Source organism: Helianthus annuus, chromosome 17, assembly GCF_002127325.2.
Source record: "Helianthus annuus cultivar XRQ/B chromosome 17, HanXRQr2.0-SUNRISE, whole genome shotgun sequence".
NCBI classification, from domain to species: domain Eukaryota; kingdom Viridiplantae; phylum Streptophyta; class Magnoliopsida; order Asterales; family Asteraceae; genus Helianthus; species Helianthus annuus.
Window position 1 is genome coordinate 180,963,234 of NC_035449.2, and position 3,471 is coordinate 180,966,704.

Here is a 3,471-nt window from a genome sequence, read left to right on the forward strand (position 1 = left end):
TATGTGTGTGAGTGTGTTCATGTTAATAATAAGAATGTGTGTAGGATTAATTAATAATAGAAAGATAAGTAAAAGTTATTATCTTGGCTTATATATATATATATATATATATGTATGTATGTATGTATGTATGTATGTATGTATGTATGTATGTATGTATGTATGTATGTATGTATGTATGTATGTATGTATGTATGTATGTATGTATGTATGTATGTATGTATGTAAGGCTTAATTAAAAAGAAAGATCTAGCCATAAATAATAAAAGATTGAAGTTCTAGGGGGCAAGTATGATAAAAAATGAAACTTGAATGGTGAAATAGAACAACACACAAACACACACACTGGTAGGTGTGTGTGTGTGTCGAGAACCAGGAAGGAGAAAAGGGGGAAACCCCTTATCATCACAAAATTCACCAAATTGAAGCCCTAAATGTGATCCTAAGTTCGTGCATGTCTTGATTTTAGATCATCTACGCATTCTTGAACACAAGGTAAGTAGAATTTTGGTGTTTTGATGATCTTGAATGAGATGGGTTTTCATGAATCCATGAACTTTTGAGAAATTAGTATGAATAAGGATTAGGAACACCATTTAGAACATGATTGATGCTTGAATTTAACTGAATTGATAGTAAATATGAAAACCCACTTGAAAGTGTAATGATGAGAAGAATTATGAAAAGTTCTATGTTAATTAGCATAATAACTAAATATGATAGTATTCATAACAATGGATTGTTAGTTGGAAACAATTTAAAAGTGAAAGTTACATAGAAAATTTATGGAATTTGATGTTCTTGATGGTGTTGATATGAAATGGTTAAGTTATGTTCATGATACTTGTACACTATGCTTAATAGGTAGTACGCATGCCAAGTGTTTGTTAAAATGCTTGAATGAAATGAATCTCATGTTAAACAATACTACATTGATTAGAATTTAGAAACTTTGGATGTTATTGTATTTATGTCAAGAACGAATGTAAATATGACATGAGGTTTAAAGTAAGTTGATTTTGGGAATTGTAGGAATAAAAGAAGAAGGTTCAAACCGTTCCGGATCGCAAGCAAATAGCGACAAAGGTAAGTTCCCTTGCTTACGAAATGTTATTAGTATGCATTATTATAAATAATATCTTTTTACATGTTGAGACCGTATACTTGTAATGAGTTAGTTAAGGACGAAGTATGATAAGAATATGGTTTGAATGAGTTGAAGTGATAATGTATCAAGTTGAGAAATTCATGTTTGGAAGAAGGTTTAAATGTTTTCTTGAAGTTGACTAGTAATTTGATGTCGAATATACTTATGAATTAAATTGTCTAATGGTTCGGTTGTATGTAGGTAAAGCAACTTGTTAATGGCGCTACTTGGATCGAACACACTCAAGATGCACGCTTCCGCAAAGATCCTAGCTATGGTTTAAACTTTTGTTAAGTGATGTCTTTTGTTAAAAACGGGTCTTTTGTAAGTAACTTAACCCGGTAATTTTTAGATGTTAAACTAGTATTTAAAGACTATGTTGTTGGTTTTGAAATGTTTGGGTTGAAAACTCCTTTTTGTAATCACTATGTTAGTTACCATGAAGTTAAATGTAGAATTTTACTTATGAATTATTCAACCCGTTTGCTTCTTTGTCAAATGAAAGCTTGTTAGTTTCCTTTAAAAAGTTTAGACCTTACAAGTTGGTATCAGAGCCTAGGTTTGAGAAATTCGAGCAAGATATGGTGCTCGGACTCAAACCGAAAGCTCTTGTGAAAGTGTGTTCGTTCCAAAGTGCCACGCAAGTAAGTGATTTAAGGTTTTGAGCTATGACTTTGATGGGAAACGGGAAGGGATTACGGTTAAATTACAATATTAATTTGATTGGGTTGTTAAGGAATGTTACGGGAGGTTTCGGGGATCCACGGGACCATTTCGGGTTGAAAAAGGGCCTGGGAATGAAGAATTTAAGCTGAACAACGTCAGCAAAACAGAGAGACCGTCAGCGACGGCACCCCTTCACCCGACGGCTTACTTTCCTGCCTACGGACAAAAGGCAGCGACGCAACTATTTAGGGACCGTCGGCGACGCACACATGTGCCGTCGGCGACGACATTCCCTTGTTTGATTTTTCTGATTTGCTTGTTTGTTATACGAGGCTCTTTAATTCAGTTCTAGTATTCATTTAAACGCTAGGAACACCCCAAATTGATTATGAAACTAAGAATTCATGATAGCTAACATGTTTTAATGATGAATGTGGGAAAGAATGGGAAGTCTCGAACACGAACGAATGAAGTAATTAACGTATTTAGAATGTTGTAAAGGAAGATTGGATGGGTTTATGATTTATGAGAATGAATTACTAAGAACGAATGATGTATAGAAAGATAAGGAGAACGAATGTAATAATGTTTAACATGAGTATTTAAATTGTAGATGGCAAGTGGAGGAAACACGGATACCACGGAACGGATAACTCGAAACGAGTTAAACAAGATGATTTCGGATGAAGTACTGAAGGCGTTTGATGTAAATGTTTCGAAGTTAGCACAAGAAGTGGAGAGCCAAGTGTTGAGTAGGGTGGAGACTATGGTAACAAGTAAGGTCGACGAGTTAAAAGAAATGATATCTGGGATTCAAGGCAAGAAGGATGCATGACGATGCACGTATAAGGATTTCATGGCATGTAAGCCTACAACTTATAATGGAGAAATTGATCCCATTGAATGCCAAAGATGGATAGCTAATATGGAGGGAGTGTTCATTAGAAGTCATTGTGATAAAGAAGATCAAGTCATGTTTACCACGGGGCAACTTTTACGAAGGGCTAAAGATTGGTGGGATACGTATAGTAAAGAGATCGACGAGGATAGAGTTCAAACCTTGACTTGGCAAGAATTCAAGCAACCTTTTATCAAGTACCATTGTCCACAATCAGCCGTGGATCGAATCCAAGAAGATTTTCTCCGACTCTGACAAAAGGTTGAATCAATTGACGAGATCACGAATACTTTCCTTGATCAGCTGAAGTTTTGCGGTGAAATAGTCGGAACAGAAAGGAAGAAGATTATCCGTTATCATGGCATGCTTAAGGCTGAATATCGGGAGTTCATAACTCCTTCTAAATGTGAAACTTTGGACAAGATTATTGACCTGGAAAGGGATAGGGAAATTAAGATAAAGAGACAGGCTGAGCGCGGGGAGAAAAGGCAAGTTGAGAAGGGATCAACACAAGGTTCTTCCAAGAAACCAAAGACAAATGAGCAAGGAAAGAAAGAAGCTTCTAAAGGAGGGTTTCCACGATGTAAAACGTGTGGAAAACCCCATTCGGGAGAATGATTGTTGGGGAAGAAAGGATGTTACAACTGCGGGCAAGAAGGGCATCCATATTACAATTGCCCAAACCCCAAGAGAGTGTGCTACAACTGTAACGAATCAGGTCATGTGAAAGCCGAATGCCCGAAGCTCAAACAAGGAGTGA

The 3,471-nt window shown here is 36.2% G+C and overlaps 1 long non-coding RNA gene across 1 annotated transcript; it reads left to right on the forward strand.

The window, feature by feature from the left end:
- Nucleotides 1–364: 364 nt before the first annotated feature.
- Nucleotides 365–1,487, forward strand: LOC118488952. Its single transcript, XR_004885406.1, has 3 exons — nt 365–495; nt 1,033–1,086; nt 1,349–1,487. It is a non-coding gene; the product is annotated as an uncharacterized LOC118488952 (long non-coding RNA).
- Nucleotides 1,488–3,471: the final 1,984 nt, after the last annotated feature.